Here is a 27,211-nt window from a genome sequence, read left to right as displayed (position 1 = left end):
CTATGCCCAAAGAATGGCTTTTGGTCATTCACCGGACTCCTCCCAGAGGCTTCCTGTGGCCAATGGGCATGCCCTTGGCCACAGGATTCTAGGGACTGGTCATCAGCCATGCCCGGCACTTTCATCATATGGCCTTTAGACATGCACTGTGCAACTCTTAGACACCGATGGCTGCACTTTCCTTTGTGAAAGTAATTTATAACTTTACTATGCACATTGGTGAATATTCAGATGCCAACTTCATTTCTTGTTGTGTCTCTTATCACAACATCTGCATTCACAATGTGCAGTCTGCAGCCAGTTTGCATTTTGTAGTGTCTAACATTGTACTGTGCACTTATGTTTATGATTGTTGTTAATGTGCTAATGTGTGAATAGTGTTGTTGCTTTGCTTGTATATTGCTATTGTAAGTATACTTGTCTTGTAATGTGTGCTGTGAAAAATATTCTCAGAAAGAAGGGGGGCTGGTATTCGATGTTATTCCCAGATAAGCTCTGAGCGGTCCATGAAGGCAAGACAGTTGTTATGTCACTGGAGGCGGCGGAAGGTTTTGCCTTAAGGTTTCCTGACCCTGGCGCTCGCCTCGTCACTCACCCAGCTGTCGGTCTGAGACACCAGAAGGGAACGGTGTAGTGCATATATGCCATGTTGAGCCTCACGTCATAGGGAGCCCATGCTGCCGCTGACGGCTCCTTGTTTCCACAATAACTGCGGGTTGAGTAAAGTTGTGTTTTGTTTTGTGTTTGAACGGGGGTGGAGGTGTGCGCTATTAGCCAGTACGTTAGTGTTTCTGGCGTGGGTCGGGGGTGTGGGTTGGTGTGTTGGGCTAGGTTGGAAGGCAGCACTAGATGTTAGTAATGACTCCCTTATGGAGTTTAAGCGACTCACTCCTCTAGAAGTTCCACAAGCGGGGTCCTGGGACAATTCAGAGGGCCCTGGAAGGAAGTACTGACCTGTTATTGTATGGGGTTATCTAAACCTGATATGGGGTCTAGAGTCCACATCTCACTGATGGCTTGGAACAATTGTGGGTTCAGTTGCTGTAAGAAAGTTTGCCTGATTACAAGTGAATATTTTGTGCTTGCAAGAAACACACCTGGCCCGAGATGGCAAACATCCTAACATTCCCGGGTGGGGTATACATCAGTACTGCTCCTCGTGGGGTGGCCACATACATTCAACGATCACTGAAATTTAAATTCCATGAGCAGATTTGGGGATGAGGAAGGGGGCTATCGTTTATTGGCGGGGGAGGTTGCAGGGCTTCTGGTTCTCAATGTGAATATATATGCACCAAATAATGATTGCCCCGACTTCTTCCAACATTGTGCCAACCAACTAAACAAATTCCCGAACTTTGAGGTCATGTGGCTGGGCAATCACTCTAGACCTAGATAGATCTTCCACTGCCCAACTTGCTCTCCCCAAAGTGGCACTGGGCAGCCATTGCAGAATACTGTGAGCTTCACGATGCCTGGTGATCGGTGCATCCTACGGTCAGGGAGTATACCTTCCATTCGGGCATAAGCGGTAGCTCCTTAAGAATAGATCACCTTATGGTATAATTGAAATTGGCTCAGAACATTGTGGAGGCTAAAATACTTCCTCGGACCCTCTTGGATCACTCCCGGCTGGTGATTAGCTTTTCTGGCCCGTCCTGACCACCCAGACAACTGCACTGGCAGTTCCGGCCGCGCCCCCTGGAAGACACTGTCACCCGTCAAGATATAGCCCAAGACATACAAACCTATTCTCAAGGTAACAAGGGTCCTGTTCCGGACCCCGGCGTGATATGGGAAGCCTTTAATATGTATATCAGGGGTTGCTACATTTCCTAGGAGGGGGGAGTCCTGAAGGCTTTGCGTAGATCGATAGCTACACTTGAGTGGGAAATCAAGGGCTTGAAGATACAGCAAGGGTATCATGGCACCCTGAATGCCTGAAATCGATTAAGGGAGAAACAGGCGTGGTTGGTCATCCTAGCTGGTAGGGAAGAGACATTTCTCTGGGGTTCCCATCGCAGCGGCAATGGGATGGAATGGCAGTGGAGCTATACAAAGAATATGCCGATCTCCTTATCCAGCACCTGCATAACATTTACGAAACAGCCAGTGCCTCAGGCGTCCTGCCTAAATTCACTAGGACTGTCCTTGTGACGGTATCGTAAGGACCCCTTGAAGTTCTTGTTATACAGACCACTGTTCCCATTTAGTATGGACAATAAAATCCAGGCCAACGTATTGGCATACCGCCTCTTACCTTATATGCTTGCGGTGGTTCTCATCGACCAGGCAGCATTTATCCTGGGACGGTCCACTCAGAATAACCTGCAGCGTTTGTTCGCACTCATGCATAATGTAAACCCTGAGATCCTGATCGCTGTGGCTGCCCTAGACGCTGAGAAAGCTTTCGACTGTTTGAGGTCCTTTGGCATTCGGGAATTGGGTTGTCTTATCGGTTCGACTTTTATATATGGCCCCAGGACAGCAGTATATACTAATCGCATGATGTCAAATAATATTCACCCGACACGGGGTACGAGGCAGGGATGCCCCTTACTCCTCATCCTATTTGCCCTGGCAATTGAACCATTGGCCTGCTCTGCTGCTCTGGGAGTATCATGTGCATAGGGGTGTAAAGATGTATTCCCACATCTCCGTAATCTCTCTGTATATGGACATCATGTTGCATGTGAAAAACCCTATGCAAAAACTACAAGAGCTGGTGCGAGAGATTTGCTTCTTTGTGGACCTCTCAGGATTAAAGATAAACTGGTCCAAATCAGAGGTGCTTCCGTTGACTCCGAGTGTACAACAGACCGACATTGGGGAGGCCTTCAGGTGGTGCCCACTGGGTATCCGTTACCTAGGGATTCTGGTGTGCCCATCTCCGGGGGACCTATACAGGGAGAATTATGTGATGGTGCTTTGCTTGAGAAATTAAAGCACAAGGTGGAGGCATGGATCCTTCTCCCCATCTTCCAGGCTGCCTTTATGTCATTGGCCAAGATGGTAATCCTCCTGGCCTTCCAATATGCTTTTGGTCAGGCCTTGGGAGTTTGATGGTCTGGCTGGCATTGGCCAGCAGGCAAGCCCAGATATCATACAATACCCTGACGTTACCCTACAGGAGAGGGGGGCCTAAAGTATCTGAATGTGTTTATTTATTTTTTGACAGCGCAGATGCAATACTCGGTCTGGTGGTGGTCAGCCTCCACTGAGCTCCCACATATCATGGTTGACAAAGCAACCATGTACCTGAACGATGTAACCGGGCTGCTATGGGGAGACCCGGAGAGGGTGGTGAGGTCAGAGATTCAACCGGTGGACATCACTTGCAAGTACTGGGGTCAACTGTGGTGCATTGTGTGGGAGGAGGGTTTCCACTCCCCAGAGTTTGCCATATATAGAGTTCCTGGGGTGTTGATCACTCATGAGAGAATATTCCAGGTACATTTCAGTAGACTGAGGGCTCATACCCTGGGGGATCTCGTGTAGGAGGAGAACTTCATCCCCTGGGAGGCTCTGAACGGAAGGGGTGAATGGACTACAGTGACGATGCTGCTCTATTTTCAGTTTAGAGAGGTACTTAAGTCCATGTGGCCAGGATTCCCACACGCACCTGCTACTTGCCCATTACTTCACTATGTCAAATCACCACTGGCTACTGGGAAACTGGTGGCCTCTATCTACAAGATCATTCCTTCACAGAAAATAAGCAAGGTGGGTGGTTACAGGGTTAAATCGGAGGTGGCACTGGGAAGTGTGTTGTCGAATGAGCAGTGGGCTGAGATCTGTAGGTAGACGCGCAATCTGTCCCTGAATAACCCCTTCAGAGTGATTAATTTTACATTTCTACTTCAGCTGGATTATTCCCATGTGCGACTGCATAGTTTTTACCCCGACAGGTCCCTCCGGTGCGTTAGATGTAGATATGACTCGGCTGATTTTTTTCATGTATCTTGGAGCTGCCCACAAATTCCACCATTTAGGATTCAAATAGAGGAGGCTGTGTCCCAGATGTTATCCACACAGTGGAAATACACCCCTGTCCTATGGATGCTGGTGCCGATTGAGGGTGGTTCTCGTGTTGCACAGAAATTGTTGGGGATGGTGCCGGTCAAGGCTAGATCCTAAATTGCCAGGGCCTCGGGGAACGCAAGGCACCATGTTTTCAAGAAGGGGTGAACAAAATTAGTCTGTCTGAGAAAAGAGAGTTACAATATATGACATCTTTACCAAGCCTCAGCAGACCGTTGGATTAGTGTGGCCCATTCAGAGCATATGTGAATTCCGTGGCAGAGGACCCTGACTTCCCCTCTTCCCCAGGTAGGACAATCGGTACTAAGTAACAAACATCATATCTTATCCTGGACTAGAGTGAATGGAAGATCCTGGACGACTGGGTCTTGTTATGGTTTACCTACTGAACATTGCTTTCTGGCCGTTGTGCTATGATGGAGGGGTGGTTGCTACCATTAAACACTGCATATCTGGGGAGTCGTTTCTAGTTTTCGAATGTCTAGTATTTTTCTATCTGTATGGGCCTAGTGAATCATGCTGCCTTTGGGTTTGTGGTGGGGAACGGTAGGGTGGGGTGGGTAGAGGGGGTTGGTTATTAACTGTTGTATTTTGAAAATAATAAAGGCAATTAAAAAAAATCCTCTAGTGGCCAGCGATGAATGTAAGTTCATGAAAGGGTTTAACGTCATCTGCCTCCAGGAAACCCGGGCTATGCACCAGGTGGATCTTCTGGGGTATATGTCAGGGGTATATATCCTTTAGTGTTAGGGCACAAAAAGGACAGAGGGAAGACCTTGTCAGGCCTTCCTGACCTGTTTAGATGTCAATTTGAATTGGCTTCATCCGATCTATACTGGGTCTCCAGATGTACAGGATCAAGTATTTCAAGCTCCTGACGCTTATCCCTTGCTACTATTTAACATATACAATAGATCCAATGGCGCCCAAGTGCCTAATGGTGTTTCCATGCTCCAAGAGAGAAAGGGGACTTCAATGTTCAACTAGAATCCTTAAGAGATCTGGTTGACCTTTGAGAAGATGAGGATGATACCACATAAGGATGGCAGTTGTCCCCTAAGATCACATGGCAAAGCAGTCGGCATATCTCGATCCCTATATAATCTCGAGCTACGAGTTTGCAATGGTCGGTTTACAACAGATCAGCCAACTAAGGCCACATACCAAGGACCTAATGGCCGCTCTTGAATCGACTATGCTTTGAATTTAGCCTGTAATTGGCAGCAAGTCGTTGGGTTTCAGGTTCTATATTGACATGATAGTGATCAAAGACCCGTATTGTTAACTTTAAAGATAAATGCCACGATCATAAAGCAAAACAACGGCCTTGCTACTCATATTATAGTCACTGGCCATGCCAGGCACTCCATCAAATGCACAACAATGGTCCAGAACAATCATATCCCATTTATCTATGCCTCCATAATAGGCTCTATTGAATTTTATAGAGTTCTGGACAGGGTTCTCTGCATATTTCAGAGGACGGCCCCCTGTTAGGGAGTTCAGATCAGGGCCACTGTCTCATGCTCTGAATGCAGGAGGTGAAAGATGCCCTCATAACAGAGGCATGGGACAAGGATGCTGGCCTGGTAAAATCCCAGAGAGGAAATTACTATCTGGCCCCCACCCATTGCAAGGGTATTTAACACACTCTTAACCACCAATACCATCCCTAGGTCATGGCAGACAGATGAGATCATCCCAATCTATAAAAGGGGGAGGGTAAAACCCTGCCAATAACCGCTCCATATCATTACCGGATGCCTCTGGAAAAACATTTGCAAAGGCATTTCTAAGACACCTGCAAAAGTGGGTTGACTCGGAGGAATTTGTAGAGTAGAAGTCAAGTACCCCCACTAAAAGCTCTGCCCCCATGATGCCTATATGTTGGGAACCGGAAATTGCAACACATGCAGTACCAGTAAGGATGTCTGTACCACAAAGATCCCCTAAAACAAGGTATCCATTGAGAAAGCCCTATATGCATCCACGGAGATATGATGACCTTCTTGATAAAGTCCCGGAAGAAGTGTGAGAGTGAGTAAAAAAGAATACTGGTGACATCACATGAGGCAGAACTGACGCACGCAGGAAAGATGCGCTAGCCAAAAGAATATAAACATTCTATAAAACCTGAAGAGAAGGTGTCGAAGATGAGCAACATATCGGGTGCAAGATGAAGATGCTCATGCTAAAGAAATGCTGAAGAAAATGCAAAATCAGTTTACGCTTGTACAGATGCAGTAACGCAAGTACACAAAGTGATCTTAAGGCTGGCTACTTAGTGAATAGTTTGTGGCGATGCGCCAATGTATATTCATAGAAATGTATAGAACCTGGATGTTCCACGATGCACTTTTTCAAGGCTTGAAACCCCGTGATTGGAAAGGGTTTCAGTGTGGCATAGTTGGAAAACAGCTAATGGCGATGGAGAAATTCAAGAAAGGTTTGGCTGGCCCAGCACCAAGAAGTTGAGGCCACTGTGAGCCTGGTTGTCCAACGAGTAGTTACAGTGAACATGGGAAAGAAGCAAAAATCTGTTTGAGGTGGAATGGAAAAACACTGAAGGCGTCAAGAGTTTATCATTTAATAGTATTTAGGGCAGCAAAGAGCTCGAAAACACTGTTTCCAGTCACATGGTCATATCAAAATAGACATTGGGGTGAGCTACACTGAAACCAAGAAGATACTCCCTTTTATTCTCAGGCACAGAGAACCTCTGCAAGGCCAAGTTCAAAGCCTTAATTGACTGGCAGACTGCAAAAGTGATGATAGATGTTGGGCTAATTGGGAGAGGAAGTATGATGACGCCAACCCTCCCTGCACCTGGAGTGGTAGCCTGCGTGCTGCTAGCTTGTGGGATATTCCAGAAGGGTACAAGGGTGCCAAACCATTTGTAGAGAGCCACATATCAAAGAGCCCTATAGTTTGTGTAACCAAAGGATCATCGTATATTTTGTGATGATGAAGATGACTTGCACTAGAGGAGGGCTTAGTTGCCCACCTGATGTTAGAGACCCAATCACTTCTCCCATCAGTATGCAACGTATACTTAGATGTTCCCTTTCAGCCTATCACATTCCCAAGTAGGTTTTAGTAGTTTGCGACGTAGGGTGACATCACCTATGAAAAGTTTTGACTATAAGAGTTGTGTTTTTTGTAGATTGCGGAGAGAGAAATCGAGCGAACATCCGTTGATGTCCGTTGTAACTCCCTCTTTTAGATAATTGCAAATAAAACAGTACTGTGTTTTTCAAACTTCCTGAGTCGGTTTAATTATTGATGTTTGAGTAAATTCTGCATCACCATCCATCTAGTATTGTTACCTAGTCTTAAAGGGCCCTAGGTCTATGGGTTCAGACTGCTCAGTTATCTGCAAGCTGGCTTTCAATCATGAATGAGCATGGTAGATCAAGGGTTTCGATTGCATTTGATCATTCATAAACATATTTTATTATTCAAGAACAAATTATACGTAGTCTTTGTCGATTTGAAAACTGCCTTTGTCAGTGCTCCAGGAAAGGCAACTGTAGGAGATACTGTGGGACAGGCACATTCCTAACCAGTTGTTGAATCCGTTGCAACTCCTCTATTCTAATTATACTGCAGTAGTGCAATGGAGTTTAGCTGGGTTTGTTACACAATCTCTGAATGTGGCCAGAGACTTAAGACATGGCTGTATTGTAGACCCCATCTTGTTCTGTGTCTATATTAATTCCATTATAGATGAGCTATTAACTTGTAACTTGTAGCTCTGCTCCCCCTTGGTTGAAAATTCCAGCTCTCTTTTTCGTGGACGATGCTGTTCTTTTGTCAACAATCCTTTCTGGGTTAGGATTAGCCTTGCGTTCTTTCACTAGAAAGTGCACTGAGCTGGGACTGGAAATAAATATGTCAAAGACCATATCTATAGACTTTAGTCCAAAGAATTCAAAAACTAAACCTCTGCATTTGTCAGTGGGTGACGTTGTAGTCGAGAAAGTAATATGGTACAATTCCTTAGGCAATTGTTTTCTAAGTCATTCAAACTGGTCTAAGCAGTTAATTAAAGTTAGCACTGCCCTAGAGAAAACTAGTGGAGTGATCAAATTGTTTTATTATAGTCATGGAGGAGGGCGATTAAATCCATCTTGGAGCTTTTAAAATGCAGGCCAAGTCTTCGGCTTTGTATCGGTCTGATATCTGGAGTTACGCTAACACATGATCCTTAACTAAAATAGTTAACAAATTCATAAAAAGCATTCTACATCTATCACTAATGTTACCAACTGCACATGTTCGCATCGAAAGTAATTTGAGCCCGATTGAAGATGAAGCTAGTCTAAGAACTGTCCTGTATTGCTTACGGACATGGGCCAATCCGATTCTGAGTATATATCGGGAGGCCCTGATCCATGTCATGTCTTTGGGTGGAGGACGTCAAATGGTTAAGTCATGTTAAGAGTTGCCTAGTGTTGCTGGGCTATGTAGCCTTTGGGACAAGCCATAACTGGGGAATCTAAAGTGAGGGTGAAGGTGGCCATGGGCGTGAACTGACTGAGGGACATTGAGAGCTCATGTTTTTCACTCACTTATGGGCCAGATTATCTCCTCTGCAAAATTACTTATGGCTTTGAGGACTACCCAGCCATTAGCCTCACATTTGCACAGGCTTTGTATTTAGAGTTTCGCTTCGGTTGTCTAAAAGTATGCAAAATACTAGCTGTTGGAAAACTATGCCAAGAGCCAGCAGTTTGTTATGTGGTGCAGAGGAGGAGACACTTGTTCACTTCATGTTTATTTGTGAAGGGCTGAAATCACTTAGAGTTAGGTATCTAAAACTTTTACTTTGATTGTATGGCATCAACCTTACGGTGGATGCCCTTTCTTTTTGTAAATCTACCTCCAACCTGAATGTCATGCATTTTGTATGACGATATATCTATCGACCATGGTTAAGGAGAAAGATGTTACTCCCAGCCATGCTTCATTACATGTACACATGAGACATCCTTAGCAATCCCACAAGCACTCTTGTATTAGTTAGTCTTTCAGTTATATTGAGTTGAGCAATGACTGTTTTCATCCATATATATTTGTATTTTATTACTTGTTATTTTATTTTTGTCTTGGTTTTATGAATAATGTAATCAATCGTTAATGGGCAATTACATGTGGACGTGTTTTGTACCTAATGACATTTCAGGCGACTAAAGTTAAAAAACAAGTATATTCTGCTACCTTATTGGTTGACACCATGCTCCAGTGGCCAACCTAGCAGACATAATCCTAATTTGCTGGTGACTTGCTCATCCGACCATGGGCACTTTAATGAAATGCCAGGATGCGTGGTGGGTAAGGAGAGATGGGCAGAATGCTGTGATTCAGTTTACAAAAGTCAACTCCCTTCCTATTATCAGGCCTGAGACCTTCATCTGCCAATTTTCAAGTGGCCTTGATGCTGCCCCTGTGTCTGGCTGCATCATGGAAATAGGGCCATCATGTCTAGTTGAGCCAGGGATAAATGGTAATTGTTCCAATCATATGGTAGGGGACCACTACTACAGGCCTCATTTTCATCTATTTATTGGGTTTTCTGCTATTCTAACCTATATTTGATACTCTGTGTGTTTATTTATTAGGAGGCTGCTTGCCATGGTAGCCTCTTGCACCTGGAGATAAAAGGCTATCTGCATTTTCTCACTGCTACCAATAGAAACAAATTAACTTGTAGAGTTGTATGCAGTGCGCTTCTGAGAAATGTTATCTAGTGGTTATGATTCCCTTTGGGGCACCCTGTCTCATAGCCTTGATGCCCGAGCATCTGTCTGAATATTGTGTGTCTTGGAACTCTGTATGTAAAATAATTTTGATGTCAGGATTCAATATTTCAGAATGGAGGCCTTTCCCAGTTCTGTCTAAAATGGCCGTAAATTGGTTCACTCTCTGACATGTCAATGTTCTTCGAGTCTGGTGTATGTTCGTCACACCGCCATATGTTTATTACCTGCCCATGTATTATGCCATCTACTTCTACCTATGTTTATGTCTATGCTACTTTGTGTAACCCTATCTGGGTCTGCTCCAACCTTTTTAAGCTTATATGTGCCCTCTACTTTTAAGCCCTGCTTGTGTGACACGACCTAGTCTACTCTTTATGGCGGCTGCATTGTCCCTGATGTTTAAACTAATTGTTCACATGTAGCTATGTCAGCCTATACGTTGGTTTACCTCTGCAAACATTTGGGGACAGGGCCACACTTGGTGTTCATTTTATCTGCATCATGACAACTATCATAGCAAATCACACATGTATTTTCATGTATTCAAAATATAAAACTACAAAAATATAACACTACTGTACTAGTCATCTCTGCCAAACATTTTCTTTTGCCTGCAATCATATCTGCCTAGTGTTATGAAAAGCCCCTCTCCTTCAATAAAATCTAACATGTATTTTGCATATTCAGGTAACAGTCTACCCAACTCTAAACCAATCTATAGCACTTTGAGGACATAAGAATTGCAGTTAGGTGATATACAAATATCACATAGCACAGTAGAACATAACGTAAATCAACAATGGAACGATGGTTTAAATAATAAAGTGTCAAGGTTCTTATCCTCAAGCGGACGTAGATATCTAGCAGGTTCTTTAAACACAACACAATCTCCGGCCCATATCATCCAGAAACTTCTTGGTTCTAACTCACATCCTCAGGGTTATAGCACACAGACCCTTCTTTGGGCAGAGGTCTTCTTACAGGGATGTAGCACACAGCTCCATGTCTGTCATCATTACCAGGACACTGGTACCTGGCCCACTTCTTCCTAATCAGGAGTATTAGTACCAGTGTTGACTTAAAAATATAAAGTGCTGTTTCCACTACTGAGGGATATGGTTCCTCTGCAATTAAGGATCCCTCACCTCTCTCTATCTCATAAGGAATATAATATGCTTCTCGTCCTTACAAGATACAGTGTCATTCCCCCCATTAACAAAGCAGTCAAAGCCTCTTGACCCCTGCAAGCCGTGTAACTCTTGCCGGGATCCTGGAATGGGTTGATCTCCTGGGATCTTCCTTGATATTGTGCAACAGAATCTGGCCATTTGTTTCAACAGCTTCAGGAACCTTCCTCTCTAGCACTTTTGCCCAGTAGTTGCTTCAATTATAGAGGACCCACCTACTTCTCTTAGGGTCTTACTGGCTATTCCTAGGATGTTCTCCTTACCTGCCTTCTTCTCTCAGATTCTGCTTTCACAACTCACGCAACTCACCCCCCCAACCCTTCTACCTTGCGTCTCTGGCCTTTTTTTTATTTATTTTGCATGTATTAAGCACACAAAACCCTGAGGCATCAAGACACTGTTACAACCAGTTACACTTACATAAAGGTGCGCAGGATAGAGTTTAGGTAAACAAGTCAAAGAAAAAAACAGAATCTCCCAGTGTCAGTTCTTAGCTAAAGAGACAGGTTTTCAAGGCTTTTATGAACACTCAGTAAGATTGTTCCGCCCTCAGATGTGGTGGGAGTGTGTTCCAATGACAGGCGGCTACGGTGGGGAAGGTGGCGCCACCACTTTTGGCTCACTTCGATTTGGGCAGGACAAGTCTGTATACATATGCCCTCCAAGTGGCTCTGGCGGACTGAGGTTTCACAAAGCTTTTGTTCAAGTAGGGGGGGTGCATTGTTGGAGAGGCACTGGGGAGTGATCAACAGTGTTTTGAAAATGATCCTTTCCTTGATTCGGAGCCAGTGGGCATTTCTTCTCGCTTTGGTTATGTGCTTTCTTTTGGGAATGCTAAGAGCTGCGTTGTTTTGGATCACTTTCAGTTTGTGGATGTTATATGCAGATAGGGCGTTGCAATAATCCAATCATGCTCTGATGATGGCTCTTGCAATTTTGAGGCAGTTGGCAGGGGCTAAGAAGGGTCTGGCAGCATTAAGAAGCTTAGATGTGTAGGCAGCTGATGTCGCAATGGCATTTTCTAGGCAAGTCATAGTGAACGAGGAGTCCAAGTAGGTACCTAGAGTCTTTAACGAGGTGGAGACTGGTATCTGCAGATTGTCTATTTCGAAGATCACATATTGGGGACAGAGGTTTTTTATCACTAAGGGGGGGGGCTACCAACAGGATGTCCGATTTTTCATCATTTAGGTACAGGTCATTGGCTGCCATCCATGCCTGGATATGGAATATGTTGTGTTCAGAGCGTGGGAGTCTTTCAAGTAGTTGCCAGTGAGGGGTAGCAGAATGTGTGTGTTATCTGCATAATTGATGTAGGAAATGTTGATGGAGTCTAAAAGGTCAAAGAGGGGTTTGGTAAAAATATTGCAAAGTGTGGGTGAAACACAGGAACCTTGGGACACCCCGCATGATATAGTGGAGTGAGAAGCAGATGGGACTTCTGAGAAGACTGTGATTGACCTGTCTGCTAGGAATGAAGCTACCCAGGCGGTGGCTTCTGCCAAAAGGTTGGCTGCTGAAGTCAAGTGGCTGCAAAGAATTTTGTGATCCACCAAGGCAAAGGCAGCAGAGAGGTCTAAAAGGAGTTGCAGGGCTGTTTTACCATCATCTCTGAAGGAGTCCAATTTATTTTTTAGGTCAAGTATGGCTGATTCCATCCAGTGGCCGGGTCTGAAACCCGACTGATGCAGACCTAGGATTTGGTTAGATTCTAGAAAGTGCTGGATTTGTACATACATAGCCCTGTCTAGAATCTTAATATGAAAGGGGACTGTTGTTATGGGTCGATAGTTGGTGGGTGTAGTCAGGTCTAGCAAAGGTGTTTTAGGTGGGGTAGGATCCATGATTCCTTCAGTGCAGCGGGGACCGTACTTGTGAGGAAGGAGGAATTGATGAAGCTAGGGATGAAGGGAATGAGGGCTTCTGCGCACTCTTTGATCACAGGGGTGGGGCATATATCCCCTTTACACCTAGATGGTTTTAGCATAGCAAGGTTGGAGCTCACTTCCATTTCTGTGACTGGGTGAAAGTTAAAGGTAGCTTGATCTTGGTGGGCTGGGGTGGTGTGGGAGACAGCATTTTGTTGGTGGATTGCTTGGCAGTAATTTTATCTTGCAATATGATAATTTTCTTTAACAAGGCCTCTTGTATGTTTGCAAAGAAAGAACAGGAGAGGCAGCAGAGTGGGCAATAATAATACTTAAACCAAAGCGAAAAGGACTGCTGCCACAAGCTTATATCAGTGTGGTTAATAATTTAAAAACTTTTGATATCAACAAATAATTTGAGGAATGATTAAATCAGAACAGAATAATGACATGCCAATAAAACACAAACACAGACCACTCTAATATATTCATAAAACATGATATTTGTTTTACTAATATTTCAACAAGAAGTAAATACACATTTCATTGCAATTGTATGCATATAAACCAACATGGGAAATCCAAGGCAGTATGCATACCTTATGTGATGGGTATACAACCATACTGTAAGAGTGCACTATGGTCATGAACAAAGCAAAGTGGAGTAGTGATGGATTGTGGTTAGTGAAGGAGACCCGGTGCTAAAAGGTGTGCAAGAGCAAAGCTGGTCAGCAGGAGTGCAAGGCGTAAAAGAGACAGATAAGAATATTTACAAAGTCCAATTATTACTAAAAACTTTGAACTTAATTACAAAACAAAGAATTGAAATTCGTATTGTCTTCCTCAGACAGTACTGAAAGGGGCCCCTAGGGGTCCCTCGTGCTATGGAAACAAGGCAATAACCATACACGAAAAGATGCGCCAGACACAAGGTTCAAATATTCCCAATGCTAGGGTTTATTGCAAGCAAAAATAGTCCCAATACGCCAATTCTGGACTCAAGCCCCGCGACGTGAGTTTCCTAGACCTCGAGGGACGCAAGAGAGCGAATTACGTACATCAGTTACATATATACAAAATGCATATCATACAATCAGCTATGTAATGTTTAACACCCTCCTTTATTAAGTTTCTTTGAACTCGGGATGACGATGGACATTTCCGACGGGTATGACAATTATGACACTTTCGATGTCTATTCTAGTAACAATGTGCAATTTAGAAAGTGCGGAGGCATCTTTTAGTTGTTGAACGGAACACGGTGGTTCTGTTCTTGGAAGCAAGCTGCACACGGGGGAAGAGCCACATTCCATGCTTTGCTATCTATGAGGTACTATTGGTGTCCTGGGAGCCGACACGCTCTAAAGGGTTTTGCGAAGGGGGGCCGTAGGAAGAGCATAATTCAAGCCTTTAGCTGTTTTATTCTAACATATTCTGCCATCGTACGAGACTGGCTGGCAGCTGTGAAGTGATTAAATGCCCTGCAGCTCTCCCTCAAGGCTACAGAGAGGGAGCGTGGGCATTCCTTTCTAGGCTATTCATGAGGAGTTTTCAACGAACTCCTCAGTCCCGCGACCTTGCCCTTTTCATATTCAGACAACAATGTTAACAGTTGAGCAGAGTAAGCAGAAACCGCAAGAATTGCAAGCTGCAAAGCAGTTTTAGACAGAAAGCAATGAGCAATGGTTAACAGGCAAAATGGCAATTCTGCTACGTTTAAAATGGCCGCTTGTTGGTCAAGCATAACAGTCTATATTTCTATAATCCGGTGCATAAGACGGTTGGCCTACGGCCATCAAGTTACATCTGTCATTCAAATGAAGGGTATTCACTTTTCCAGATTGACAGTACCACAACTTAAAGAGGCAGTGTCCTAAATCCTGCCAATGGAAACCGTAGTTATATCTAACTTTGCTAAATAAATCAATGGGTACTGTCTGGTCAGGGGCATAAAACCGCACAAAAATGATGATTTATCATAACTCTGCAGAATTAGTTGGCAATCACATCGGTACATTTATTGCTCTTCGTATTTGAACAAAGTCTAAAAAGCTGCTGTTAAGTGTAGACAATACACATCCTTCTGCTGTGGTTGAGAATTATTTCATCAGCCTCAGAAGTGTACTCCAGTATGTTTGGGCACCAGGTTACGTCTTTGGTAATAGTCGTCAGGCCGGAGTAGGGGCTTCCAGTTCCTTAAGGATGGTGAATAGCTCTTTTGTGTTTGAGTTAGCCTTTACAATTCTGTCATTGTAAGAGGTAGCTTTAGCTTGTGTTATACCTAGTTTGTAGGACCTGGCTGTGGATTTGAATCGGGTCATACGGGTATCATTTTGGTGTTTCTTCCAGGCTGCTTCAGCCTGGTGTTTCTTAGCTCTCAGGTTTTGGAGTTTCTCTGTAAACCAGGTGTTGACATGGAAAAAGCGCTTTTGCCTTGAGTGGTGGCAATGGGACGACTGAATCCACTGCCTGTTCCAGTGTTTTAGCGTAATGGTCAGCAAGCAGCACTGGGTCCTCAGCCCACTGAGCAAGGTTGTCAGGCTGGAGGTTGTGGAAGGATACTGTCTCTGGGAATTTTATGGAAGCTTCTCACCCAAGTAGGCGGCATGAGGCTGCTGGTGAGTTGGTTGTTCTGGGAGGTATGATAGCGAAGTTTACAACCAAATGGTCCGACCAGAGGCGGGGGAGATATTGACTTCACTGTTGAGGTCACCCAGCCAGTATAAGGTCCTTAGCATGTGTGGGAGAGTTTTTGCACAGTGTAAGGCCTAGGGCCTTCAGGCTACTGAATAGTGAGTTTGCGTTGTGATCTCTGGGGTCATTCAGGCCCAGATTCAGATCTCAGAGGAGGATAACTTTGGACAATGGTTTTAAGTTAGTGTTGAGGAGAGGAATAAGGTCATCCTCAAAGGTACCTATGGGTCCTGGGGGCTTGTCTATCAGGTGGAGTAGTATGGAACTGGTGTAAGGGGTGGTCTGCTTGAGCGACAGCAGGTCACAGTTTCCCTCAGGTTTGGATGGGCATTCTCTGATGTTCAGGGTTTCCTTGTAAATTAGTGCTACTCCAGCACCCCTGGTATCCTGTCTTTCTGCACATAGGATAGTGTAACCCAGGGGGATGGCTAGAGATAATGCAGGGCCTGAGGCTGGGTGAAGCCAAGACTCAGTAATGGCTAGGAGGCCCAGGTTCTGTGAAACTATTAGATCGTGAATGTCCAGGGCATGGGCAGGTACTGATCTTGTGTTAATCAAGGCACTTTTTAATTGGGTCTGTTGTGTGTCGGGGAGTTTAGTGGTGACGTGGGGAGTTGTGGACGTGGTTGCCAGGGCCTTGGGCGGTGGCTTGAAGGAGATGGGTGAAGATTAGGGTTCCAGCCTGGTGGATGCACATAGGGTGAATATGGATGGCGGGTGGGGGGGGGTACTAAAGGCTAGGGTACGACTTGCTAGCCTGTTGTTTCTGGTGGAGATAGACTGCACATATGTGGGATACATATGTGGTTATCTGGAGTGTAGCCTCTCATTTTGATGGGTGTTGGAGGGGTGTGTGGTCAACGCGGCCGGGTAGCGGCTAGGTGAACCAAGGCTGCTGAGCAGTACTGGAGCAGGGGATGTGCTAGGCTACTGGTGGGTTGATTATGACTGGGCCACTCTGACATGTGGTGTGAGGCTCTAGACCCATCTGAGCAGCATGTGGCGTGATGGACAGTGCAGGGAGAACCTCTGATGGTTTTAGTGAGCTTGTGGAGGAATGTAGAAGCAAGTACTTGTGTCGATAGGGCGAGCTCTTAGCCCTAGGAAGCTTGGCATTGGGGAGGTGTTCATGCGATACTGTGCATAACGGAGTTAGGGTGGCTAGGTGAGCGGAAGAAGGTGGGGATCAGGTCACTGGGTGACTTGAGGCTGTTGGCATAGTCATGATTACAGCAAGTTTGGGTGGCGGCATAATGGGAGGAATCAGATGTATGCTTACCTTGTGGTACTTGGTAGCTAGAGGGCTTCTCATCACAGGGTTCTGGATTGGATGCAATGCATGTTTTCATGTTGCGGGGCACTGCAGGTGTGGAAAGGTGGGGATGCCGTCCATTGTGTCGAGCAGCGGAGAGCTGCAGAGAGCATTCTTGGCCTTGACTCGTGGCCGGCTCTGCCTTCCGGCTTCCGTCAGAGGAGGGGCTTTCATGTGGAGCAGGACAATCATCAGGTTCCCTGGAGCCCAGTAAGGCACACTGGTTACTGGCTGTGTTGGAGGAGGCCATTTTAGCAGGGGTTAGGTTACTTGTTCGGCGGTGAAGTTCTCATTGGTGTTCTTGATTCATTCATTCATTTATAGGCCTCTCACAAGGATATTCTTCATTATGTACTTTCTGAATGGCCCAAAATGATGCGATTACGTGTGGGGCATTCAGGTTGGTCAGGCTCGTAGTTTGTCTCCACTCACCCCTACAGACGGTCCCCAGCTCTCTAAAGTGATAAAATGTAGGGGCCATCTTTTTTGCAAGTGGAGACCCCATCCCCTCGCCTGAACTACACGGACCCGTTGGATCTCTGGTCTTGCATCCAAATTCTTTTCTCTTCTGTGGATCTGTGTTTATTCTCAACTAAGCCCTCTCCCCGGACATTAGAATTCTGATACTGCCCTGGTATGTTTTGTCAGGTTTCCTGCTCAGAGGTAGGGCCCCATGTGGGTATGTAGCATCACCTTTCTTTTCATCTGTGTCTATGTACACTGCACGCAAATTCCATTTCATCCTGTGCTAATGCACTGTGGTACATAGCCTGAGTCTGTGGGGCTCCTCCTTTCACCCAATCTCAAAAGATAACGAAGTCCTCTGGGGAAACTGTATTCTGTTATCCCCAATTTTCACAGGATGTTTCACCAGCGGAAACTTCTGGGCCCCTGGGTCTCCTTTGACACCACCATTGGCCATGCCCTTGGCTTTCTAATGTTCATTACTTTCTTGGATCATATAGGCGGTTGTGACCGTGAGTTGCCCATGCATCAAAGGTCTCTGTCCATGTCACTTACATCAGAGTACTGCTCTGAAAACGGTAGGGTCCATTAAGCTCCCACCCTTTCTCACCTCGAGACCAGCAAATACAACTGCAGAATTCAGGAAAGAGAAAATAGGAAAACGTAGCTTGCATTATAATGTATTTTTCTAACAGCCAACAGCCCAAAAAACGAAATGAGAAGGTACTAGGTTACACATACCTAAGGCATATATGTGCAGTTTTGCTTTATATTGGATTAACACATCAGATGTGTTGGAAAGCTCAACTTTGCCTTTGACCCAAAGCGGAGTCGTACAAAAAGTGCAATCATTGATCATGTGGGGTGTGTTCCACCATGATGTATGAAAGGTCCGTCTCGAGGGTGGTTAACAAAGGCACTGGGACATTATCCCCGGTGTAGCCCCTGGAACTGATTTCTAACACCATTAGCACCCCGGGTTACAAAACGGGAACCCGGGGCACAAAAAAAATAGTATTTTCATTCATTGAACGGAATAATTTGCCAAAATAGCTGCCATAGTTGTAGAGGGGGGAGGAGGGGGTTCATATTGAGCCTGTCTTCCATTACCGGCCAGAAAACCAAGATCCAGGGAAGCTGCTGCGGCCAAAATCATGCAAGTGGGGTTGAGGTGGGTGGGCGGGGGTTGGGTCTAGTAAAAAAAAAGAGGGGGAAAGGGAGGGTGGGGGAAGATGGCACTGCGGGTGGAGGAAGCAGCCTGTTGGTTGCGTGGAATGTGGCCTGAGATCAGAGGTTCCAGCCCGCAATCTGCGGAACCTGATTGGCTACACCTCCCCGGCCCCACCAGGAGCTCATATTTGTTCTGTTAGTAACTAAACCAGTAGAAGAGTGGAACTTCATTTTAATTAAAATGATTGTTTATTAAGTCTGGAGTGGGTGTAGCATTTCTGGATCTCATGGCAAGATTGTATACCTTCTGTGAAATACTAGGTATAAGTAGATGGTAGTTTTATTCTGAGAGGATAGCTCAGGGGCAACACACTTGTCTTGGGAACAGGACAATGCAGAGCATACGGTTAGAGGCTGGACTCCGACATGAAGTGCAATATCAAACAAAGCATTTTCTTTTCTTTTTCTTTTTTGAATACATGAAAAGCCATATGGCTATGGAGATCATTGCACATATTTTGGTTGCATGCAGCACGTTCTGTCATTTTGAAGAGGCGAATACTGAGTGGTGCATCGATAGCTTCAGGTCAAATGTATGTAAATAAAACAAAACGAAGTAAGGTCCTGACATTTTAATAGATTCCCATGGACTGGTCTTTTTGTAGCAGTTGCAAAACCCATTTAGATTCTATGGGAATCCATTCATTTTACCCCTGCATGAAACTCTCACACAGACGTAAAACTGGGGAGTCATTTTTTCAGGAATGCAAATTGCATGCAAGGGGACCACCAACGCTACCACATACCTGCGGTTTAGTCCCCCGCATGCAATTTTGAACTTTCAGAAGCAGAGATCAAAATGAAAGAGTAAATACAAGCGCAATGACCCTTACTTTTTCCTTTTACTCTCCATTTTGTTTAAAAATGGAAATGCTGCCTGCAAATTAAACATTGTAGATGGCATTTACAATGGATTGCTATGGAATGTGCCTGCTTTTAGCAGGTACTAAATGCAGGCGGATTTCCTGAGAATCCATTTGCTTTAAACCAGCATGAAAACCATGTGCTGTCGTAAATCTGAGAGGTTTTGAAGGCGGAAAGAGATGTAGGCGGAGGGAGGTTTGTACCCCTCCGATTTCCCACTCTGCATGCAAAACATTTGCCAAATCTTCCAGAGCATTATAGCAAGGCACACATCGCTTTACACCTTGGTTTTATGCATTTCTGTACAACTCAACCCATTATAAACCCAGCATTGGCAGTGCCAACAGTTTGGGCTTTTGTGTAGGCGTGGGAAAGTCACTTGACAGGCACTGCCATTGTACCGGGGCATCTAATAGCAGTAGTTGGCAAATGACAAATGCTTATACACATGCCAAAACTGTTGGCTTTGCCAAAGTTTGTTTTGAACATGACTTCAGTGAAGGACACACATAGCGCTTATAAATCAGGTGGCTGAGGGCAGACCCGGTTAAGAAATGTTTATTAAACTAGTAGCGTGATTACAGTTCCAATTAAGTCATTACATTTCAGAAGCCACTTCAAGTGCCTAGTTTGATGGTAAGGCTTAAGTAAAGCAAGCTAAAAAGTTCCAATGAGGAGGTGTTATGGGCAAGGAGGGGCAGGGACTGGGTGGGAATGGCCATACGTATGAGCATGCCTATGGGCAGTCAATGGGTGGGTTAATAGCCAAACAACACCTACAAGTTCTGTGCCCCTCCTCATATGCCATTTCTCCCTATCTGTATCCTAATCCAATAATTTGGGCATATTGGTGGTTCAGCCCAAACTAATGACCATGCAATTGGTCTTGAGGGAGAGCATGAATGAGAATGGGGAAATGTATTTCCTCTCCCTTCCCTCAATCCATCTGCTAATCACCTCTGCCAGAGAGTAAGAGCAAGGCGTAAACCACGTACCATCTTACTTTTCTAAACCATGCTAATAGAAAAGGACCCAATCACCATTCAAATCCAAAGGAAAACATGTGCATACTCTTGATAACTCTGCTTCTACTTACCACCAGGTCTGGGGTGGTGGTATGTTTTAAGCCTAGGCAAATAAAGTTGGCCGAAGCATGTGAATTATCAAGGTGGTATGGGGATTTTAATTCACATGGACTCTTCAGGGATTCAGGGGGCAGATCTGGGTTAAGCTCATGACAATTCATGATGAAATGTTGTAAACTTTGGGTAGAAGGGGTCATACATGTTCCGGCCAGTTCATGTTCAAAGCAAACATATTATAAGGTTAATGATATATGTTAGCCGTTGATAACCTTTCCTGCCAGGTTGCTCTGATAAACGCTGTATCTACATGGCTAATTGTTTGAACCTACTGGCCTTCATTACAATTTTGCTGGTATACCTCTGATAATTCCAAAGGGATACCCAGCAAAACTGCTTTACCGTTTCCACCACATGATATCCCGGTGTTACCAGGATACAACAGGCAGCAAAGGCCCTGGTAAATTCCCATTCCATTGAATCCCAAAGGACTCCCTGGATGGGATTGCCAGAATTGCTGGCACAAGTAGTACTGGTGCCAGTGATCCTGGCATTTATTTGCTGGTAGGGGCCTGAACTCCCAGAAGATCAGGCCTGCCGCCAGACCACTGCCCCCACAGGTAAACCTGAGTTTCTCCACTGTGGAAAAAATTCAGGTGACTGAATTACCAGCATTGTTTCTGGACAGGGAATTTATAATGAGCCCCATTGTTTCTTTAATATGGAAGACAAAATTAACTGTTTGCAGCTGTAAAAAATCTGTAATCTTGAAACAACAAGACAGGGCGCCAAATTCACACAAAAAGTAAAGTGAATCCAAAATTTGCAGGGGATGGCCTGCACATTTTCAGGGCGCTGCGCTGCAGTACAAATGATGCACTGGCCTGTCCCTTTGCACGCATTTGTGTGAGGAGCCTGTATGATGCTATGTGCACTCATAGGCCTTTTACTGTAGATATGTTATCTGTTTTTCCCACAGATACAGAGCTTACAACATTGTAATCCTACCCAACTAAATGTTGTTCATTTAAGAAACATCGGACTCCTCATGAATGCTTGACATATGACTGACTGTGCTTCAGCCTGCTAGCCTTTCTGGAGTCACTCACCAACACCCATGCACTCTCCCTATTATTGAACGAATAACCACAGTAGCCCTCAACGTATATCTTAGGTTAGCAGCAATCACAGGAGCAACCATTTTCTTTCATGGTAGAAAGGGACCTGACATTGATATGGAATAATCCGGTTCCATATGTGTCCTGCACGGCTGCGTGTGCTTTAATACATTAATATTTTCATTTGAATAAATGCAGAATAATACAGTTTGAGTTATGTTTTTGTATGACAAATAATAAATTTGGATGAATACAGAAAAAGTCCAAAAAATAAATATGGATAAATACAAATGGAAATGACAGAAAACGAAATATCCTAAAACCGGGATTGTTAAATTCCTTAAGTATAAACCTTAATAACATGACATGTGTTGACCTCTGAATGATGAAAGGCAGTCCCAAGCATGCCTTATACGTGACTGACTCTGCTGGTCTGAAGTACAATCTAACACTTTAAATTCAAGTTTTTTAATTGGAACAACTTCAGAAGGGTGAAAGGCTAAGCTCGTCGATCCAAACCTGGGAAAGGAGTTTACCGACAGATCTCTGCAGTGGATGCATTAATCAACTGAGTTATCTTGCTGCAGAGTTTAATGTGCTGTCCTACTTGAAGAACATTCACAGCTGCACTGAAATCCATTTCCTCTGAGTAACCTAACCACCCAACATCACCCACCCCGTCCCTCTCCTCCAACCTTTCCCTCCCATCCTGAATCATTTTAAGTTAATTTGTGTGTTTTTTTCCCCACAATTCCGACGAAGCCTGCCACAATTCTCCCAAACTTCCCTGTAGTTTTATAGCTTTTAAAATAGATATGCACTGATTCGGGTTGGAAATAAATCTGTGGGAGTCCAGAATCCTGCCCAAATCTCACTTGGAGATGTGCAGGATCCTGTGGCTCACTTTGCCTAAAGTTTGCTTAGGTTTTGCACTTGTAGTTTATTCCAACCATTTTGGCACTGATCATAGATTGCAAAGTTTCAAACTTATGTTTTGCAATTTTCAATTTCTTAACTTTGCACTGTTAATCGTTCCCATTATTGCTTTGCAGTGCAAACTTTGCAATTTCGTAGATCACTTTTGTACTTTGCAAATCCTGTTTGCACATGCAACGACAGCTTTACCTGATTGTGAAGCCTCTACTATATATGTATACTTATATAATGTGGTTATTTATAATGTGCTTAACACCCAGAGGTTTGGAAACGCAGACCAAGGGATCGAACCTGTGCTGCTTCTCGTTGTCTTGTTTGCCAGGCAATCGCGTTGCCACTGAGCTATCCTCCTGAGTAGGGTGACCAGATGCCCTGGTTTTGCCGGGACTGTCCCTTTTGCTGCTCTGTCCCCTTTCTCAAGATTATGTTCCCAATGGAAACTACAGTGGTACCGGTTTTTTGTAGTAGGTCTTCATAGCTGGGAGGCAAGAAATGCACAATCTTGCTCAGAATAAATGCTGCATTTTACAACTTAAGATAGTGTTAGTTTGTGATAAATTAATTATAATCTGTTTCTTTGAACGGTAAACACTTAAACCACCTTCTCCTCCAAACGCTACTGAAGTGTAGTGCCTTGACAGGCTTCAAGAGTTAGTCGTACTTTTATGTTAGTTCCCCTGTCCAGGTTTTTTACTTTTTAAATCTGGTCACCCTACTCCCGATGTATCTGATTGGTCTAGCATCTTTGTTAGTGCTCAAGTTTCATGGTCTCTCAATACTGCATGTAAGTTACCTAGTGCAGAGGGAGAGGGATAATCACCTGTTCAGCTCTTTCACAAGAGAAGAAGTTAGCTGACAGCTACGGGGACCAGACGGGCGTTGTTTATTTCACACAGTGTTCTTTCGACTTTACAATTTCCCCAGCACGCACTATGTGCTGGCACGATTGCTATGGGAATCACGCTGTCCTAGCACAAGGTCTGATGTTATGTTTGCATTGCAAGCTCTGTGAGTCAAGTGGGCTGAGGTAATATCTACTTACTGAAAACACCCGAGCACGGATTGTTTTCTTCCAGAAGTGTGACTGTGGAGCAAGAAAAGATGGAGACGGCGGCAGCTTGTAAGAAGTCTGCGGCCACGTGCAGTAGGGAAATGGATGAGTCGATGCTACTGAGACAACCGTAGGGCAATACGTCAAGTGGCATGTTTGCGCCTTGACATCAAGAAGTGCAGCCCGGGGCTTGGATAAACAGGCCCCGGACAAATTAAAAACAAGAACAGTAAACCATGTTGAGAGAAACGGGAAGGGTTCTGTGTCAATCTACACATTTGAGAGTGAGAATATACAACAGAGATTTCATTGCCAGCAACCAGAGTTCTCCGTTTTAGAGCGCCAAGTCAGAGTTGCATGTGTGATCCGCAGCGGTGTTGCTAGGTTTGTAACAGATCCAGGGCTACGCTAATGTTGGGACTGTCGGGACTCGGGGCTAGCTAGCCTTTTGGTTGTAGCCCCTGAGCTTCTATCCGGGGCTACAACCAAAAGACCTGGGCCTATAGCCCTCCAGAACCTCCCTAGCAACGCCTCTGGTGATCCGCAAAGTTCAGGGAGTGATTTGGAATTCATAAGAGACAGGTTTGAAATAACAAGTGGGGACGCCTAAAGGGACCATTCTGGCCAAAAGGCAGCGAAGCGGACTCTGAGGAAACAAAAATGTGAGCGATGAATAAAAAATAAATAAGTGAGAGGTTTGCAGAGAGGCTTACCTGAGTTACACCAGAGAACATACATTTAATTGAGACAAAACGAGCAGGAGTGTGACTTGGGCCCAAAGAAGATGGATGCCTTGTCCCTCAATTCACCGGAAAACCCGAACATTGGAGGGTTGTTTTCTATGGGCTTGTGTGATAATTAGATACCTTAATGGAAGCTTGAATCATTAAACCCCATGCAGCGGAGAACCCAAACTCCAATGGATCATGGGGTTGGATAGTCCCGTGGCATGAGCGCCCAGACATGAGGAAGAGTGGTGCCACAGACTTATTGTGGATCCACAACAGGGTTACATAGCATGGGGATGCGTTGGCAAACCAAAATGCAGAATCCTTGCAACAGAAACAGGTGGTGCAAAACTGTAGGAGCCACCTAGTAACACTATTAAGGAGCTCCATTAGACAGAGTGCCACTGGTTCACAAAGCTGATGCACACGGACGACAAATCACAGATGGACCAATTAATAACTGCACTTACTACATGGAGACTTGTGGCAGTGACAGCACTGAAGTCCATCAAGATTACAGCTGCCTTAGGCTGGAGGCCGAGACAGGGCATTAACACTGGGTTAATGTCAGCACTAATATGATCTAGCTTATCGTCAAAGAACCAGTGAAACTCACTGCAATGCTCCTCGGTAAGCAGCACCTGTTAAGTCACCCAGTTAGGGTTAATGTGGGTGAGTCTGGCTGCCACCCTGAATTGCTCGCCACAACGAAGCAAAGCAACAAAAATAAGAATCACAACTAGCACGCCACAGGTGACACAAAACTGTGTGCGGTGTCCCTGTGTACTCATGAGAAGTAAAGGAAAAAAAGAAAAATGGTTGTGTTCCTTGTTAGACGCAAAATAAAACATCCTGAATAACCAAAATAGTTCCACTAGAAACTCTTGTCTTAGAGTTGAGACTAAGAAAGTGGATCAAGAAGTCGGCAAATAGTACAAAAATATCCCCTCAAAGGGTGACACATTTGACGATGGAAGATAAAACAAGTCACTTGAAAACATAAAGAAAAGAGGTGTAAAACAAAAAGACAATATTTTAAAAAAGTAAGACTTGTGTTATGACATCGAGAAATTGACTAAGCACTATAAGGACCGGAAGCTGACAAAATATCAAGCTACACGGCAGGAACATGAAGCATCATTTAAGATCCGGGAACTCTTTGCCTGGTTGGAGAAAGAAAGACTGTACAACATTTTTGAAGAAATGTATCAGGAAATACTTCCAAAAAAAGCCAACATCCCTTTGATGTCAAAGGAGTACACAGAGCACTTGTTTTGACTCCCATGACTGGGTCACCTCTAAGTCACTGATTTCTAACTCAAAGGCAGTTTGGAAACTTCCGGCAGTGTGCAGGTGTCGTCATCACACGTTAAGTGTCATCTGGAATGGCCCAGTGATGGATTCGTATGCCTAGTGTAGTCACCATAAATAGGGTATCAGCTTCTAGACGGTACCAATATGCCAACTGCCTCTTCAAATGCCCAGATAATTCCAACATGGAGCTGGCATGTCACCATGTCACCATGTGTAAGATTAAGTGCTGCCTGCATATGCCTAGTGCAGCCACAAATACCTGTGTCTTTCAGTCACAGGCTTGGGGCGCTCCCCTCCTCTGAATGAGCCATAAAATAGCTTTGCAGGAGCCCGCTGACATTTATTTTCAGTTTTGCACATTAAGGACAGGAGACGCACAGGTTGCATGGCTTCATAAAGATCCATACGTTGTCTCCTCATCCTAGTTTTCTCAAGTACAACTAATCAAAAGGTGGGTAGTTTTATTTAGCGCCTGCATAAATGTCAGTCTATCAATAGTTCCTCCAGTAGGTTAAGATAACTGGATGCCAGCGTGTGCAAAGGCAATATTATCCGCCTACCACCTGCCTTCAAGCCTCCCACCGTAACTGGCACTGCATCTTGGCACACCACCTAAACACTCACCTGCTCTATGGACAACATAATGATGTGTCCCACATCAAAGCTCATAACATAGGCTGATAACCTAGAGAAACCTGTCTGGGCCACCACTCAAACCACACTAGATGGCAAAAACACGTGCACTTTGATGACTCCACTTCACAATAACACTCAAACACCTCACAAGGGATATCTCCGAGCGCTGTCTGAAAAACATGACCTGCTTGCTCACTTCTGGGCATAGGCACGCCAAGTGGTTTACCCAGTGCCCATGGGCAGTTTCTTCTTGTCTGCACACAGCAGGAGGGCAGCAAAGTAATCTCGGCCTGCTCCCTCTATACCTGCAAACCAATCATTCTCTTCCAGGACACGAAGCTCCTAGAGCTCCTTCAATGGCAGAAGATGTGCTTCATAAAACACAATACCGTAACATTAGGTTATTGAAGGCTGAAATTAAGCACTACCATAAACAAGGCACTCGCAAAAGCAGAACGTGAGTCATAGTTGGACATGGTTCCCCAAAGAAAAGAGGGGGACAGTTAATACGTTTCGTTCTGACAAGGAGCTTTATGAAGACTTAAATTGAGTCATAAAAGTGGTACCAGCTCACGATTTCTGAAGCATAAAGCTGCTGATGACGTATGCTTGCATAGCACTGGTGACGATTGGAGTCCACTCCTCAAAGAAAACGCAGCTCATTCTGTCAAATCCTCCCCCGGGTATCTTTCTCCCATCCCTTCCCTTAAATCAATGCACGGTGATCTGGGGTGGAAGGTTTGGGCTGGTGGAAAGCGGAGCAGTAATCGCTGCCCCTTCAATCAGCATTGTTAAGATCAACGTTTTGGTTAACTTTCTGCGAGAGAAAGTCATGCATTTGCGTTCCCAAACAGGTGGTGGCAGCTGTTCCATCATATTGATGGGACATCATGTTTACAGTTAAGTTGAGCTTTGATCGGTTT

The sequence above is a fragment of the Ambystoma mexicanum genome, chromosome 6q (genome assembly GCF_040938575.1).
Source record: "Ambystoma mexicanum isolate Mex_15411 chromosome 6q, UKY_AmexF1_1, whole genome shotgun sequence".
NCBI lineage: Eukaryota > Metazoa > Chordata > Amphibia > Caudata > Ambystomatidae > Ambystoma > Ambystoma mexicanum.
Note: the sequence above shows the minus strand (reverse complement) of the source record.